The sequence below is a fragment of the Cetorhinus maximus genome, chromosome 20 (assembly GCF_964194155.1).
Source record: "Cetorhinus maximus chromosome 20, sCetMax3.hap1.1, whole genome shotgun sequence".
Lineage (NCBI taxonomy): Eukaryota > Metazoa > Chordata > Chondrichthyes > Lamniformes > Cetorhinidae > Cetorhinus > Cetorhinus maximus.
Window position 1 is genome coordinate 53,613,878 of NC_135898.1, and position 18,619 is coordinate 53,632,496.

An 18,619-nucleotide genomic window follows, 5' to 3' on the forward strand; every position below is an offset into this window, starting at 1 on the left:
TTCGAGTACTGAGCACACAGGTGCTTGAAGCTTGGGTAGTTACACTGCCAGAAATATCCCAACCTGCAAATTCCCCGAAGGGCCTCTGGTGCAGGCTTATTACAGAAATGTACACCAGTATGAGAAGTCAGACTATCTAATTAACAAGTAGTCATCACTCATATCGCCTCTTAGCTTAAAAACTAACCTCAAACAAGAGAGCTTTGTACACTGTAATACACCAGGAATTTAAATTTTTAAAAAGCTTTGACTCCAAACATTTTTTTTTGAAGTGCTTCTACTGCTGGTTTGCTGTTGTCAGCATTAGCACAGCTGTCGGTAAATATAAGTTAAAAATCAGGTCATGCTGTAATGTTGTGGTAAATCCTGCTTGGCAGTCTATCTTGAACTTAGTTTACTTTCACTGCTGTGATTCATTAAGATGTATGAAAAAGTGCTCTCACGCTGTGAACCATTTTTCCATGCAATCTTCAATTTCCAAACTGGCTCCAGAATGTAGCTGCAGGATGGAACCCTTTTGAATTTTGTGTAATGATTATATAACATTCTAATGTAATTAGTATATTGTAATAAAATACCAGCAAAATACAGTTTTATTCCCATTAATTTACATTTGGAACAGCCATAATGTCAAGAAACATATCCTGTGCAGTCAAAAGCCAATTAGGATGTTGCACGGCCACAGGTAGCTACGGGGTATGTAGATGTCATAAAAAGCCTTTCTGTGGCTTTTCATCCATTCACTCACTGGCATGCTGGAAAATAGTCCACTCATTTCATGACTCCTAACTAAGGATAGGTGCTTAGTTATTCCTTAGCTATTTAAGGTATAGAATATTAGTAATCTGAGACATGGGACACGATAAGTGTAGTATGCTTAGGAGTAGAGGTGACTTTTGAACTTTGGGGTGTTATTTTGGTGAAAGGGTGAAAACAGGCACTAAATGGGTGTTGTGTTAATAAAACAGGCTGGTTTGAAGGTTTCAACTGAGCATGCAATTTTGGTCCTAATTGCTGATTACCATAATGTGAACTTGCCTGGCTCCCTAGCAAGATGCCCATGACCAAGCACTCACTTTTTCCAGGTGACTCCTATAAGGTGGAGCAGCACAGAACTTGCTCTTTTCTTAAGCGTGAGAATTTGTGGAATAAATGCTAGAGTGTTGCTGAAATTTTGTCAACGTGTCTTAGAAAGTTTCCCAATGTGTTTCAGAGATCCTCTTCACAGCTCCAGCAGCAAGTGAACATGTAATGGTAATTAGCCCTTGAAGTAGCACTTGAAATCCATATCAACACTGCATTACTCTCAAACAGCTGGCCGCTGTTAGGAAAGGACATAAGAGCAAGCAGTAGCCACAAAAGTGTGGTGCAGCCTGAGCACCAGCAGGCATTTTAAGTGACAATCAGCTCCTTAACGAACTTCTGGGAAGTTGTTGTTTTGAGTAAACGTCATGGCCTCTCGTGCTAACTGCAGGCTAAACCAGCGCATTAGTTCAAAACCCCATCTTGACCTCAACAGGGGATCCTTAGCATCCAAACAGACTGCTGAAAATCGCTCTTGTGGTTCCCAGAACTCTCCTGACATTGGTTTGCTTCGTGTCACCTCTGGATCTGTTGTGAACTAATTGATTGCTATAAATAGTCAAGAGGCTCCAATATTGTTGTATAACTACCATGATAACAGAAGGTGATCTCGATGAACTGTGGTCCTTTATTGGCTGACAATTCCTATGCTCATGCACACTTTGTGCCGATGATCTTTTGGTGGCTTCTGATTTTGCTGAGGATACTGAAAATGCAGTAAACATTTATTCAATTACAAGGATATTTTCTTTCACAGGTCATTTTTTTTCTCTTAACTCCTCACAGTATAACTATAAAATGCAGAATAGAACAAACCTGGATTAAAGAACAGAATCACTGTGTGATTGAATGCAACTTGCTGCTTTTAAGCAGTTTGAGACCTTACATTGTAAGGTAATGACTAACGTATGTGGCTGATTTGTAACTCAAAAACCTGACTGTTAAAATTTTCTCAAAGTTGACAGTCCGTCTGGTCTGCGCAATTCAAAATTCACTTAGCTACAATGAAGGACACTTCCTAAGCTGGGACCAAGCAGCATTGTTGAGCAATAGAGGGTGCTTTATTCTACGTTTGACTCTGCAGTAGTTGACCTGACAGCCCTTTACACGGAGAATTTTCAGGTACAAATTTGCCACGTTGTCCTTGACATTGTATCAAACTGTAACCATAAACATGATTGACATCATTGATCACTTAGGGACTAGCTAATGGGCTGCCCATTCTTTAACGTACCATAAAAGTGGAATAAACATTTTACTCCCAGTACGCTGATTAATGTAAATATCTGCTTCGAAGTTCTGCTAAAGTTTAATTGACACATTCCCCAATAGCCACTGAGGTGTGAATTTTCACTCTTGGGCTGGGAGCACAGAGTTGGAAGAATTCCTAGCTCTGTGAACCCAACTCTGAAGAACAGCCCCAGAAGTTCCAATTTCCATTTTGGTGGGAGTGGGGTAGGGTTGGGGGAAGGGGGGTGTAATGGGAGTCATGCCCACCTACTCTGCGTAAAGTTCTGAGGCAGCACAAGGGCTGTTGGGTGCGAAGGCAGGCTGGGTAAAAGGCTGGCCTTGGTGACCTGGCACTTTGTCCCAGCTGCAAAAATAAAATAGCCTCTAGCCCTCACTTCCTCAGCCCACCATACACTCCCAACGTCCCATCCATGCCAACCCATGCCACTTCATGCTTCCACCCAAGCCCCATGGCTCCTCATACCCTCCATGCCAACTGATGTGCAACACCCATTCCCCATGGCCCCTCATACCCTCCATGCCAACCTCTGCCCCTCCACCCACCCTTCATGGCCCTTTATAGCCCCTATGCCAACTTAGTGCCAACCCATGCCTTCCCCACCCACCACACTTTGCCCTTACACCCTCCATGCCAACTCACTCAGTATCCACCATGGGCAGATCTCAGGACCCATGCTGAGAGGAAATAAAATAAAGTCCTAGGCATCTATTAATAAATTATTTAAAAACACACTCATTGATTAAAAACCCGTTTACTACATTTAAATTCCTTCAACCATTTAATCCCTTATGTGTATTCATTGTCTCACTTCAAAGACTTTATAAGCACTTGGAGTTGTCAATCAAAGTGTGAACTGACAGGTACCCCACTGTGATAATGATTAGTTGTGAAATCAGTCTTGCAGCACTAACCCTACAATGATAGTCATCAGGCTTATGTCAACTGATAAAGTGAACTAAAGTCAGCACTGATTTTTTCAACACTTCAGATAGTTTTCTTTTCAAAGTATTTAAAGGGTAGGAGATTTAAATTTTTTTACAGCTTGATAGCTCCCTTGACAGTTCCCTGGCAGTTCCAGTGAGCTTGGCAGTTCCAATAAGTTTATCTACTTTGTATGCACATTCATGTCTTCTTTTAACAATCCCAAAGGGAGCTTAACCTCTCCCTAAGGGAACATTACCTCTTGCAAAGGTCACCTTATCTCTCCCAAAGGCACTTCACCTCTCCCAAAGGTCTGCCTGCATCGATCCAAAAGGGTACCTTACCGCTCCAAAAGGGTACCTTACCACTCCAAAAGGGTACCCTACCTATTCAAAGAACTCCACTAACTTTAGACCTCCTTCTGATAGGTCTAAAGTGCACAAGTCGTGTTTTGGATCGCCCACTAGTGAAAATTGGATCTGACTTTTGCATGTGCAGCTCCCTTTGTGAACTATGGATGTTCAAAGTGCAACCCGTCCCTGCTCCCACCACCCACCCCACACACACACCCCCCCCCCCCCCCCCCCCCCCGGCTCCGCCCCACCACCACCACTGACATTGGTGGGGCCTGGGTTCATGGATGGCACTCCTGGATTCGGGCCTCTGGTGCCCCTCTCCATCTGCGCGAAGATTCAGGCCTGAGTTTATTCAGGGAATAGATGAGCAGTGTGAAACAGGAAATTCACAGGCTTGATTCCTATTCTGTGCTGAGCTCAGTGAGCTCAGCTAGGGTGGAAATAGGGACACTGCAATTGGCTTTTGGGGGTTAGGGAGGGAAAATTAGACCAAGGTTACTGGTGTTCAATATCCCCTGCTGTAAACGCTTAAACACATGAGGGCAGAGGCAACACGGCAGAACATGGCAAAATAAAACTCACTCACAAGACTTGCATGTGAAGTACGGCCACTCGAGCAAGGTAGCAGAGGATCATGAGCAGCTGCAGCACCAGAGTACTGCAAGAAATCAGTGTCTTCAAGAGGCAAGGAGAAGTAGACAGAAATGAGCAGAAAAAAAGGAGGAAAGAGATAAAATTTAAATTTTAAAACTTTGATCATATTTCCTCTGAGCCAAAGTCTTTCCAGAATGAATAGGTAGCCTTTTGATGTAGTGCAGCAAAGATGGGAGGCATTAAATAAATAAGAAAATTGGCAGTTAAATTGTAGCTCTCTCATGCTTTGTAGAGGAATTGCATTCACAATGTCACAAATGCCTGTGAGCCCACAAGGGTTAAGCAACTATCATGAAATCACTCCTTAAACCAGATTCCTGCTGATGAGCTACTTGTGGGAATGATAAAGCTCAGATGAGGTGAATGCTGGATGCTGGTTGTATTGGGCACTTAACACCTCAGCAATGTTTTTCCTTCCAAGTATGTTTTGTAATCTGGACTGTGTGAAAATAGTGATTAAGCTTATTAATCATTCCTGAAAGCGTAACTTGTATCTACAGCGTTATCAGGTTAACAAAGTCACAGCTAGTATCTGTACTGTAAAAAATGCACAAGCAGGAAGCAGTAGCAACATGAGGGGGAGTGTCGAGTCAAAGCGTATAATTAACTGAGGAAATTCAGCCTGCTTAGGTGTTTGCTTTGATAATAAAGGTGAATTGATGTAAGAAAGGATCAAAGGAAGCATTCATGCAGAACAGCCCGCCAAATGGCCAATGATGTGCTGTGCACTGTTTGTAATTTTCTTGCTTTGTCTACATTGAAATAACACAAAAAAAGAGTAGACAGGATAAAGTTGAATAGTGTGAACCCCACCTAAATCAAAATGTTCTCCAATCAAGCCTAGTTTTTCACACAACCTACAATAGCTGGCTAGCAATTCCTTAAGCCGTTTTGATTCTGGCACTCAGTTTGATTGGATTCTAAATACGTGATGACCAGAAGCAGGCTTTGAGTATTTACACCATTATTTTGGTTTCATTATCCTAGTCTCATGTTTGATAGATCTACAAATTCTGCTGCCATTTTATTTAATAATGGAAATGCCAGATGCCAGTCTGTCAGTACCCAAACTAGTAATACAATTATCAAGCTTTCCTGCCTGATATAAAGTCCTCCTTATATTCCATATTCCTATTCTAAAGAAGCCACCTCTTCCATTGAGTGCAATGGGCTCAGAGGCTGACCTTTCTTGTGAGTTTAGGTCAACTTTGTCATAAATTTGTTGGTTACTTTGTTGACAAGGGTTTCTCCTTCCCTATCACTACTTACAGCAGAATCAGGGGTCTGAACCTCTCCTGTACCTCCTATTCTTTGATTATGACTTTCCATAGCTAACTGTAGGGCTTACATTGTGTCAGGTCCCAGACTCTTCATAGGTGACTGGCCATATTGCTTTACTGAATGTCATGACTGTGCCCTTGGGTGTGTCACACACCTTGCTGGCCTCTGCCTTCTGCGCCATTGTCCTACTAGCTTGTAGGAATCTTCAGCTTCTTCCCCCTCATTCCCAGTCTTTGTGAAAATAGTGATTAAGCTTATTAATCATTTCTGATCTAATCATATTGTCCCCACACCACACCAGCTGAAGCTGATGGGCCCCTCACTTGGTTTTGCACAACTGCCGAATCGAAATCCTGGGGCATGGCTGCTGATGCACACAACCAACTGCTTGGGGTCATAAGTGAAGTTGGAGAATTGTGGAACACTGGTTCCCCTGCCCAAATCCCTGGCTTAGCAGGGGATCAAGGGTACTAGCCCTCACAAACATCTCACATATACCCCAAATAAGCAATACATTGGTATAAAAGCAGTATTAAATGCAGCCCTCAGAACTCCACCTTTGCATAATTAATTAACCCCATCCTACTGTGTAGTAGCTTCATTTGGATGTAGCTTTTTAAAAAATTTATTCACGGGATGTGGGCTTCGTTGGCTGGGCCAGCATTTATTGTCCATCCCTAGTCACCCCTGAGAAGGTGGTGGTGAGCTGCCTTCTTGAACCGCTGCAGTCCCTGTGGCATAGGTACACCCGAAGTGCTGTAAGGAAGTGAGTTCCAGGATTTTGACCCAGCGAGGTGAAGGAACGGCAATATATTTCCAAGTCAGGATGGTGAGTGGCTTGAAGGGCTATGACTGAAATTAATTTGCAACATCCTACAACACTCCATTTCTGTTTGTTTACATTGGCCCAATATTAACACCTCATCTTAATGATTACATTTTATACATTTTAGAAAATTAATAACCTTTTATTTGTGATTTCTTGGATTGATTACAATGCATAATGAGTACTTCAGTTAATCCAACTGAATTTTAAACATCATAATAGTAAGTAGAACTATAATATTCTATCTTTTACAAGAGACTGACAGAATGTCATTTTTTAAAAACTGTACAATAGAACTTGGAATGCTTGGAGGAGCCATAGTTGAATTAAAAACAGAAAATACTAGAAACACCCAGCAAGTCAGAGAACGCCCATGAAGAAATGCAACATGTTGATATATCACATCAGAATTGGAGTATGCCTGAAATTTCAACATTTTCCTATCTTTACAAATGCTGCTTGCTTTGTTTTCAGCATGTTCTATTTTTATAACAAATTTCCAGCATTTGTGGTGTTTTGCTATGATGGAATTAGGTATTTTATCACCGTGTGTTAATGAACTCTTCATAACCATGATCTAATCCTGATTGATGAGGTCGTCTGATGAACAGAATTGATTTGATGCACATGTGTTATTCTGGGCCAGATTGTTTTCATTCAATCTGAGTTGCTGGCTGTTGAATCAGGTCATATATTGCATTATAAAACAAATTCTTGCAGATGTGTGTACTTGATGCATGACCACTGTCAATGGACAGGTCATACAAGGAGTTGAACATTTGACTCTTGACTACAGTTCCAGCCCCAGTGCCATCTGCAACTCCACATTCGGTTGCTTTGTTTGGTTGAATGCTGTCAGTCTGTTGGAAGGACTGCAGGAGAGATATCTAATTCTATAGCGCGACAAGAACTGGTATTTGTCTGACTTTTCCTCCTTGAATTATCCCTCCTATAATTAATCACAAAGTGTAGCCGATGGAGAAACTCAGGCTTGAATTTTTGCTCTCCAGTCAGGAGCACAGATTTGGGACACTTCTGGAGCACCCAGGCAGGCTTTCTGCCCAGCCCACCTCCGCACCAGGTAGCCTCCTCACTCGTCACGGGGTTTGACTCCTAGAGAATCATGCATGCCGGAATGAAAATCCCAACTTTCGGGCACTTTCTCCCGGGTTGGGTTTGTGGAATTGGCCCAGTCCTGCGCTCCTTGACCCAGGAGCAAAGATCCAGGCCTCAGCTTCTCTCCCTCTCAGTTTCCCTTTCTTCCTCCCTACCCCTATACTTGTGTCTCTGCTGGCTTATCTTTCTCCATATCTGTTTCGGTTTGGTGCTCTTCCTCTGTGACTGATACTTTGGGTTTCCCTCATCTGTGTCTGCCGGCTGCTACTTCTTTCTCAATCCCTGCCTTTATCAATTTATCTATGTCTCAGACACTTTTATATTAGCATTGTTTTAGTTTGGATTCCCGGACGCCAGTGTTCAAGCCACGTCTTGCAGGTTACGTGACGAAATCTGGCTTCCATATTCCAGAGGCAGATTTATTTAACCCACAAGAAAGCTATAATCTAAGGGAGCCTGATTTATTATTGTAAATGGGGGAGCTAGATCATGGGGCGGAATTTTACGGTCCCTCCCGCCGGCAGGATTTTCCTGTCCCGCCGAAGTCAACGGAGTTTTGAATGGCCTGCCGCATTTTACAGCCCAGCCCCTGCCGCGACGGGCTGTCCATGGTGTTCTGGAATGCAGACTAAAACAGTACTGTACAAAAACAGCTGGATCATCTTGCTCCACTACTACTTTTATTACTTTCCCTTTACTTTGAGGCTTGCATTATTGCTAGAAAAACAGGTTTTCCTGTCAGTCACAGTCCATAAACAGGTCAGACTGACCGGAAAAGTGGGCAAGGATTGTGTGTGTGTGTGCAAACTCCTCCCGTTAAAAGCCTAATGCATGTATTTGAAAGGCTGCTGAATAGCACAAGGAACTCCTGCCTATTTCACAACAGGTCTGGCAGCATCTATGAAGAGAGGAACAGGGTTAATGGTTTGAGTCCAGTATGATTCTTCTTCAGAACTGGAGAGAGGTGGAAATGTGATGGGTTTTATGAAACCTATCACATGTCTACCTCTCTCCGCTTCTGAGGAAGAGTCACGTTGGACTTGAAACCTTAACTCTATTTCTCTCTGCACGGATGCTGCCAGACCTGCTGAGTTTTTCCAGCATTTCCTGGTTTTACTTCAGATTTCCAGCATCTGCAGTATTTTGCCTATTTCTGGTAGGTGTTTCATTTCAATACATTATTTTGTTATATATAATAGATAGAATATTCTATGATATATAATATTTCAGATGCAATGTAGTTTGGACACTTGGGGCAGAATTTTGCCCTTGTCGGGGGGAGTGCGGCAGTCACGAAGCTGACTGCTTCTTTTCAGTCAGGGAGAAAATGAGTTATTGCTTAAGGCACTTTGTACTACTCGTAATTCCAAGGTAGGAGGTGAATTTCTCCCTCTTGTCTGCAGCAGGAGAGCAGCGAAAACCCTGAAGAAACTTTTAAAGCAACAAAGCGGGTTGCTCTGTAGAAACTCGCCTCAAGATGTCCCTTTTGATCAGTCTGTTAATTCTTTATATTAAAAGAATATATGAACTATCCAAGCATGCAGCAAGTACTGGCATAAAGGAATTTTTGATGAACCCTCAGAAAAGATGCCAGCCAGTGTGAAACGTGTGCTGCAGCACTGCCGGTGTGGGGGGAGGATGCGGGAGGAGCGCAATCGCGGAAGTGTGCGCATGCATGGGGGCACGCGCAGTAAAAGCTTACTGAGGCACAGAGCTGCCTCAGGGAGCTGAAGATTTTTAACAAAAATATAGGTATTAAAAATAATGAAAACATGTCCCCTCATGAGGACATGTTATATATGAATGTTAGAAGTTTTTAATTTTTTTTTAACACTGGCCAAAACCTCATCACACCCATGGATGAAGTTTCACCAAAAATGCAAAGGCCACTCGGCCTCTTTGCCCACCTGCCAACGAAATGGTTAGGCGGCTAGCGAAAAATTTGGGTCAGTTAGTTCCTTAAAAGCCTTAATAGGTCACTTAATTGTCGGCGAGTGGGCTTCCAACTCCTGCACATGCCCGCCGATCGAAATATCGTGTGAGTGCGCGATGATGTCGGGACGCTCACCCGACATCATCGCACGCTATTTCACGCTCGTTTGGGTTGAGCATGCCTGCCCGATGAGAGTAAAATCCTGCCCCTAGACTGTTTTTGATTTCTTGCAGCAGAAAAATACTCCTTTTATATTTTGCCCATATAACTCCGGGATGCACCATTACTAAGTTCTGTGATTGAATTGTAAGTAATTTAGAAGGACTTAAAAAGTACATTCACTGAAAAGTTGTTTGATGAATTTTTGAAGCTTTTTTTCTGCAAGGTTTTCAAACAAGCATTTTCTGGCCCAGTCAGTTATGATGTGTTTTGGCACTGTTTATTTTTTAGTTTCAATCTCAAAACTGGAATGTTGGGTGTTCCTCTGGGAATTTATATTATTTGGAAGAAGAGGAGGAGGAATATTAGGATGCCAAGCAGATGAAATTGTACTGGAGGAAGATAGTCCTAATTCGCTGTTACCCTTTAAACTGCACAAACAGGCAGAGGCAAATTTACCAAGGAGCTCCATCCATGTAGGCTAAGATTTTCCAAAGTTGTACCTCGTGCTTCAACTTGGCCTATAGTCAAACTTCACCAAAGACACAGCACTATCACTTCAGCACACTAAAGGTCGAGCCTTGCACCGCCTGCTCAGTCAGAGGCCCACAGGAATGTCTCTTATTCTATCTTCATTTACAAGGAGCCTCAAGATTATATATTGAATTGACAATTCCCCCTTTAACTTCTCTTCCTTAATTGATTGACTCAAACAGCAGTCACTAAATTTCTATTCTTAATAAGGAAGAAGATGTAAACCAATTTTCTGTAAATGCCAATGTCACACTCCTGGGTATTTGATAGGCTTACACCAAGACACCTACCATTACCCTACACCTGTATCCAGTATTCTTCCAAAAACAGGTTATGTGAGCTGTTCCTCGTCTGTGATATAAGGGTTAGCTTCTCCAAGTTCTGAAGAACACTGGATCCTGTCAAGAGGTTTAATGCTTCCACTGTTGCTTGCAACAGGTTTTCTGCCACAGATGCTTCCATTACCCTGCACTCCACAACTTCCTCATTTGGGTGTTATTTAATATTTCATATATTCAACAACATTTGGATTATTTTGCTGAACTTCAGCAAAGACTCCCATTTGTCAGAGTGTATAAGGTCATTAATGACTGCTGTGCTTTTGACATGCCAAGGCTATAAATGAGTCATTCAGTAAAAGAGAGCACTCCAGGAAAATAAAAACAATCATGATAATATCAGCTGGATTTTAGGAGCTCAAGTTTTATTTTTTAACTATTAAGCCAATGTAGACTATTTGGGACTCCACTTCCTGTTTTTACAAATTTTAGTGAAAAAGTAGCCATGACTGATGCTCACATTTTGTTATCAAAATTTGTGGAGATGAATTTCAGGCTCAAAATGATGTTGATATAATGTTTTGTGTTCAAATAGCACAATGCTTGAATCGTGGTTTTGGTACAAATGCACTGTTGTGCATCTTTTTTTTTAACCTAGCTCTTGATCATCCCAATGTGTTGTATGTACTCAGTTGATGGTTAATTTTAAAAGGCAACAAACATGCTTTAAATCTTGAAAAACAACTTAAAAGAACATTTTTTTTTTAAAGGTCCAAAACTCCAACATGTTGATGTTCAGAGAGACTTGGGTGTACTTGCATAAGGAACATGAAGGTTTGCATGCAGACAGAGCAAGCAAATGCCATGTTAGCTTTATTGCAAAGGGATTCCAGTACAAGAATAAGTAAGTCCTGCTGCAGTTGTATAGGGCTTTGGTGAGACCATACCTGGAGTACTGTGCGCAGTTTTGTTCTCCATTTTTAAAAATTCATTCACGGGATGTGGGCTTCACTGGCTGGGCCAGCATTTATTGCCCAACCCTAGTTGCCCTTTAGAAGGTGGTGGTGAGCTGCCTTCTTGAACCGCTGCTGTCCATGTGGTGTAGGTACACCCACAGTACGGTAAGGAAGGATATACTTGCAATGGAGGTGGTTCACTAGATTAGTTCCTAGGTTGAGAGGGTTTAGCTATGATGCGAGGCCTATACTCTCTGTAATTTAGCAGACTGGTGATCTCATACAAGATTTTGAAAGAGCTTGACAGGGTAGACAGAGATATAGTTTCCCCTAGCAGAGGAATCTAGAATATGAGGGCACAGCCTCAGGATAACTCGTGAATCATTTAGGATTGAGATGAAGAGCAAGTTCTTCACTCAGAGGGTTGTAAATCTCTGGAATTCTGTACCCCAGAGGATTGGGGATGCTTCAAAGTTGAATATATTTAAGGCTGAGATAGGCAGATTTTTGGTGTCTCAAGGTATCAAGGGATATGGGGAGCAGGTGGGAAAGTGGAATTGAGACAGAAGATCAGCCATGATCATACTGAATGGTGAAGTAGATGTGAGGGGCCGTATCATCTAATCCTGCTCCAATTTCTTAAGTTCTTACATTCTTGTGTTCTTATTCTGGATCTTTTGTAGTTTGTTGTTTTACAATGTGCAACTATTCTGGGCTTTGGTTGAATATTGTAATGGTCAAGACCATAAAGCTAACTAAACAGATACCCTGGGATAATTACAAGGGTCTCCCTCAAAAGTCACAGTGTTGGAGAGGATGGAGAATGAGCTGGAGAGTCTCTTTTTTAAGAACCAGAAGGGAGAATAACTTTCATCTTTCATCCAAGCTTCCTATTGATCCCCGTGTTGTATAATATTGTCTCTGCCTTTGAATTGTGATAGTCTAAGAGAAGACTTGTCTCATTTTTTCAACCTGTCTGTAACCCCAGTCAATTTGCCAAGCTCAGCATTGATTTGAAATGGGAAGGTTCAATCTGATTTGCTTTGAGGACAACCCATGTAAAATAGTTCAAGTAAATCGTCTAAAAAGAAAAGCCCAGGATCAAAGCCCCAATTTTACCTCCTGATGTAAATAGCTCTCAAGATCATCAGCAGATGCAAACCTTTTTCTATTGGCATGACCTACTAGACCTTGTCCTCACCAATCTAGCTGTTGCAGATGCATCTGTCCATGATAGTATTGGTAGCAGTGGCCACCTCACAGAGCTTGTGAGGACAAAGTTGCAACTTTGCACTGAGGATACCCTCCATCGTGTTGTGTGGCACTACCACTGTGCTAAATGGGATAGTTTCAGAACAGATCCAGCAAGTCAAAACTGAGCATCAATGAGGCACTGGGCCATCAGCGGCAGTGGAATTGCATTCAACCCCAATCTGTAGCCTCATGGCCTGGCATATCTCTCACACTACCAATACCATCCAGCCAGGGAATCAACCCTAGTTCGATGAAGGGTGCGGGAGGGCATGTCAGGAGCAGCACCAGGCATATCTAAAAATGAGGTGCCAGCCTGGTGAAACTACAACACAGGACTACTTGCATGCCAAACAGCAGAAACAACATGCAATAAATAGGGCTAAGTGATCCTACACCAAACAGATCAGATAATTATAAAAACAAAAAGCTAAAAGCTACTGCGGATGCTGGAAATCCAAAACAAAATAAAAACAGAATTACCTGGAAAAACTCAGCAAGTCTGGCAGCATCGGTGGAGAAGAAATCAGTCAACGTTTCGAGCCCTCATGGCCCTTCAGCAGAACTGAAGCATAGTTTCAACTGTTTGGTAGTACAGAATTTGAATACTGCTGGAAAAAGACATGTTGTTGAAGCTTTTCGTCTTGCACTCATCAGGGCAATTTGCAAGAATACCAAATGTAAAGGGAGCAACAATTTATGCTTAATGAGACCAGAGTCCTGATTGGTGGACACTGGTAGAAATGTTGCCATGGAGAATGCACCAGTTAACTAATGACTGACAGTTAACTGCTAAGCTTTGTTTAAATTCAAACTAGGCAGGTTGACTCTAATTGGTCAAGGCATTGCCCTGGGGAATGAGCCAAACAATGGCTGTCATCTATTTTCTTAGTTGAAACAGGTGCAATATATGCACATGCTTTTTCTGTCTGCAAAGGACATGGCCCTGTGTATTAATATAGGTAGGTTCTAGCACACGTAAGTGGTGTGTCACAATGCGAGCCTGACTGATACCTTCAATTGGTTGGTCAGTGTAATTCTTAGCACACTCAGGATTGTTTAACAAATGTTGTCCAACAAATATTGTCCAATGTTGGACATTGTGTTTTGAGTTTTGCATGCACGGGCTAGTTGGATACGATTGGTACCTTGCCTGTTGCGAACAGCGGCTGGGACACGCTGTTTGATACAATCCGCCAGCCTTTGGGATGTATGATCTACATACCTAGCATCACACTGGCACTGAAATTCATACACCATGTTGCTCATTTGTATGATAGGCAGAACATCTTTTTGATAAAAACAAAAAACTACTGCGGATGCTGGAAATCCAAAACAAAAGCAGAATTACCTAGAAAAACTCAGCAGGTCTGGCAGCATCGGTGGAGAAGAAAAGAGTCGACGTTTCGGGTCCACACGTCGACTCTTTTCTTCTCCACCGATGCTGCCAGATCTGCTGAGTTTTTCCAGGTAATTCTGTTTTTGTTTTAGAACATCTTTTTGGCTTGACGGCAGCACCCTATTAGTGGCGAATACCACTCAGTAGTAGCAGAATGAAACAGCTAACTTCATCTGTTCAAATTTTTGAGATGCTTTGCCCTTCCCGAGTAATCTGAGGTACATAGGGCACTTTTCGGGACCAAAAGTTGCAGCCTTGGGCCCATTCATGAGTTTGCGCAATATGCAGTGAGCAGCATGGCTTCAATGCACTCTATTTCAATATCAAGATTGCATGGTGAACAAATGGCTCGGGCCCTATTTATGAGGTTGCTGATAAGGCCAATCTTATTGCATGTAGAACTTTAGGAATCCTAGCACATATGTTAACCAATGAAGGTAGGCTTACAGTAGGTGATAGTAGAGAACCCCCTGGCAGATATCTCAACTATCACGTCAAGGAAAGGGAGCTCATTTGATTGCTCCATTTCAAAAGTGCATTTGAGCGCAGGATGAAGCCCATTAAAATGTGTAAGGAAATTCTTGTATGCAACTCCGGATTCAAATATAGCAAACATATCACCTATTCATCGGAAATATGCAAGGTAGGAAGGTGTCAGTCTGTCAGTCATCAGTTAACTGGTGCATTCTTCATGGCAACGCCTCTACCAATCAGAGACTACTTGCCGGCCAATCAGCTCTCTGCTCATGAAGTATAACTTGTTGTTCCCTTTATATTTGGTATTCTTGCGAATTGTTCTGATGAATACAGAACAAAAAGCTTCAACAACATGTGTCTTTTCGCAGCAATACTCAAACAGGTCAGAGCAAAGCTCCACATTCAGCCATGAATGGTGGTGGACAATTAAACAGCTAACTGGAGGAGGAGCCTCCACATACACCCTCATCTTCAATGATGGGGGAGCCCAGCACATCAGTGCAAAAGACAAGACTGAAGCGTTTGAAACCATCTTCAGTCAGACGTGCCAAGTGGATGATCTATCTTAGCTTCCTCCTGAGGTCTTCAGCATCACAGGTGCCAGTCTTCAGCTAATTTGATTCACTCCCAAATGATTAAGAAATGGCTGAAGGCACCGGATTCTGCAAAAGCTATAACATCTGATAACATCCCAGCTGTAGTACTGAAGACTTGTGCTCCAGAACTAGTCAAGCTCCTAGCCAAGCTGTTCCAGTACAGCTACAACACTGGCATCTACCCGGCTATGTGGAAAATTGCCATTTTTTTCTCAGAACAGAAGCGTATAATTTCATAATTACTCTGCTGCTGAGGGGCTTGTACCATAAGATCTAATTGTTATAATATCCTGAGGTCAATTGTTCTCAGGAGATCCTGATTGCTGAGGTCAATGAATCATTTTCTGGTGCTGAACATGTTTCTCCCTGGAATTCATTATTTTATACTTTCTTTAACATTGAATGTAGAGAACTGCATTTTGACAAAGTAAGTTTTATGGTAATACCATTTTCTCATGAACATTTCGGTCCTTCTCGCCAGCCATCTTTTTTGTAAGTGCACCTTGTGTATGTATAATTGTTAAAAGGTATCCAAAAGTCAGAAAAACTGATGCTGGAAAGAAAGTGCTGTATTTATATTGTCCGATACCATGGGCCCAATAATAACTGAGGTGGGAAGCGAGCAAGGTTGGAAGGAGGAGTTGCATTCGGCAAATCACAGTGTCCTACCAAACCTAAGGGCAGGGCCTGACCTTAAAATTTTTCAGCAAGTTTCCCAGCCACAGGCAGCCAAATTGACAGTCTGTCAGACAGGAAGGTAGCCGGGGAGCGGAACTGAAATATGTTCAACGTGAGTCTGTGGGATGTCAGGATTGGCCAATCATGGGAGCTCAATAAGCTTGGTGGGCTGAGGGAAAGCACTCCTACTCCTCCTGGCCCATAAGCAGTTCTGTAAAGGAACTTAGCATGGATCCAGCCCTTTATCGCTCCCTCCAGGCCTGCAGGCTTTAAAGTTAAAAGTTAATTATAATAGAAGCACACAGCCTTCTTAAAGCATTTTAGTAACCAAAAATTTATCTTATTCTTTCATGGGGATGTGACTGTCGCTGGCTAGGCTGGCATTTGTAGCCCATCCTAATTGCCCTTGAGAATGTCACAGTGAGCTGCCTTCTTGAATCACTGCAGTCTAACTGGTGTAGGTACACCCATTGTGCTGCTAAGGAGTTCCAGGATTTTGATCCAGTGACAGTGAAGGAATGGCGATAGTGTTCAAAGTCGGGATGGTGTGTGGCTTGGAGGGGAACTTGCAGGTGGTGGTGGTGATGAAGAAATTATAACTGGGACATTGTTTTCCCTTCACTAAGGCTCCTTAAAAATCACCTTCAAAACCCACGATTGCTACCGTCTAGAAGGACAAGGACAGCAGACACATGTGAACACCACCACCTGGAAGTTCTCCTCCAAGCCACTCACCATCCTGACTTCGAAATATATCACTGTTCCTTCACTGTCGCTGGGTCAAAATCCTGGAACTCCCTTCCTAACAGCACTGTGGGTGTACCTACACTACACGGACTGCAGCGGTTCAAGAAGGCAGCTCACCACCACCTTCTCAAGGGCAACTAGGGATGGGGAATAAATGCTGGCCCAGCCAACAAAGCCCATATCCCGTGAATGAATAAAAAAAATCCAAAATTTCATTCGAGAAGCTCAGATACGATTATCAGAGTATATAATAAATCATAACTAAGCTCCAGAAAGAATTTTTCCATTTTTTATATACTCTGGAGAGCTGAGCTAGAATCTCCAAGGCAGCTCTGTGATTGAGTAGTAAGAACAAAGCGCAAGAAAGGTTAAAATTGTGTTTTCGTCTGATGAATAATTGTCTATGTTTATTGCCTATGTTTGGTTGTATTATTCTGCATCCATTCAGTACTGTACTGAGTAGTGTGTTAATTCCTTCTCCCTTTGGCTGAGTGAAACTAAATGAAAATGAACAAAATGAACAAAGTGAATCAAATGATCCTGATGAACAAAATTCTTCCCACCAAAGTAAGCTGCTTTCATTGATGGACAACCTTGTGACTTTGGGCTGACCACCAGCTCCGTTTGGGAGTCAATTACGTATCCTCTTCAGCTATGAGGTGCTTAGAAATGAGTAGTGTTTAAAAGGACATTGATGACTAACAAATGTGTTTTATGTTAGCCTGGGTGTTCGTTCAGACTTCTCACATTTTGCTGGAATGTGAAAAAGGGCAACCACAAGCCAAGCAGGCCAGGAGATGTACATCGTTAACCACAGCAAAACATTTATTGCAAGCACTTTGACAGAAAATTAATCATATCTGGCTGTGGTTATAAAGTGAACTAATACCCTATTTGCCACATATCTTGTTGGACCTATATCACAGGGATCACACTGCAGGCACCAGAAACCCAATCATTAAAGTGTGGGGCAGAAGTTTCAGTGCCTTGGGGACATGCTGGATGTCAAACACTCGTAAGGTTAAAATGCAAACAAACTACAGACACAAAAACAGAAATACTGGAAACGCTCAGCAGGTCAGGGTTTCTGGTGCCTGCAGTGTGATCCCTGTGATATAAGTCCTACAAGATATGTGGCAAATAGGGTACCAGTTCACTTTATAACCACAGCCAGATAGGACTAATTTTCTGTCAAAGTGCTTGCAATACATGTTTTGTTCTGGTTAATGATGTACATCTGTTGAGTGTTAAAGTGGGTGAATATCAAGCTGGGAGGGGATGCAAAGGGGTAGGACCACATCTGCTGCATATTATATACCCCACCCAATATTCAGTTCCATTAAAGTCACAAAACTAGATATCAGATGGTGTTGATAATGACCACCTCTGGCCTCTCACCCCCCACCCACTGTTTTGTGCTGCCACTCAGGACCTGCACCTGAAACTTTAGCTTATCTATTACCTCCACTGACAGGGGTTGATTTTGATATTTGGGAGTTTTCCCTCTTATCATAGCCAACATTCTTCTCTCAGGCATAAGGACCAGAAAAAAAACAGATGAATTAGTTATTCGTTTCAATGTTGTTTGTGCCTGTTTGCTGTTTCCAAAATGATTGCTGGCTTTTCTTAAGTATGAGTCACTGCAGCTCATTGAATGTGAGGTGCTTTAGGACATCTTTGAAAGACATAACACAATGGGGCAAGTTCTTGTTTTGACTGAAAGCATGGTTTCCTATGCTTTGTCTTAACCCAAGAGCTGCGGGGTGTAATCACCCCGGAAGCATCATAACAACAAGTCCTAACTCAAGTGAAATTAAAATAACATTCCTTACAATACCTGGTCTTTCCTTGACAGAAAACATTCTCCTTACTGATCCTGAAATTCCTTTTAAAATATAATTTCCTAATGATGTCATTAATGCAAATGTATGTTTTAAATGATTAAAAACAGCATTCAAAATTTCAATGCAGGTATATCTTACACGTAAAACTAATCACTTTTGCATTAAAGGTCTGTGCATAATTTGTTTTGAACTTTTCCTAAGGTCATAAAACATAGAATGAGAAGAGGGAGGCTGACCCAGGAATCCAAGCTCCTGGACAGACCACATACAATCCAGCC

The 18,619-nt window shown here is 42.2% G+C and overlaps 1 protein-coding gene across 4 annotated transcripts in view; it reads left to right on the forward strand.

The window, feature by feature from the left end:
* afap1l2 (actin filament associated protein 1-like 2) overlaps positions 1-18,619 on the forward strand; it is a 257,647-nt gene that overhangs the window by 31,790 nt on the left and 207,238 nt on the right. The window contains exon 2 of one of the 4 annotated variants that reach the window (XM_078564684.1): positions 1,841-1,977. The exons of the other annotated variants lie outside the window; for them this stretch is intronic. The gene's annotated coding sequence lies outside the window, so the exon portion shown is untranslated. The remainder of the gene's footprint in view (positions 1-1,840; positions 1,978-18,619) is intronic. 4 annotated transcript variants of the gene reach the window in all.